The following is a 275-nucleotide window of genomic DNA, read 5'->3' on the forward strand; positions in this document are numbered from 1 at the left end:
GCCGTGACAGGCTGTTTATGGACATTTTCTTGTTTAGGCCTTAAAACAACCCTAAGTGGTATTATAACCACAGCGTGACTGGCTCACACATAACTTTGTATCTTACTTTACCAAGGTGTTTTTTTTTTCTGCCATATCATTATAATTCTCTGTTGCCTATTTGAAAGAGCACTGTTTATTCTTTTTTTTGGGGGGGGGGGACTTGAACTCTGGGCCTGGGTGCTGTCCCTCAGCTCTTCAGCTCAAGGCGAGCACTCTACCGCTTGAGCCACAGC

This window comes from Dipodomys ordii, unplaced genomic scaffold, assembly GCF_000151885.1.
Source record: "Dipodomys ordii isolate 6190 unplaced genomic scaffold, Dord_2.0 Scaffold89, whole genome shotgun sequence".
Classification (NCBI taxonomy): domain Eukaryota; kingdom Metazoa; phylum Chordata; class Mammalia; order Rodentia; family Heteromyidae; genus Dipodomys; species Dipodomys ordii.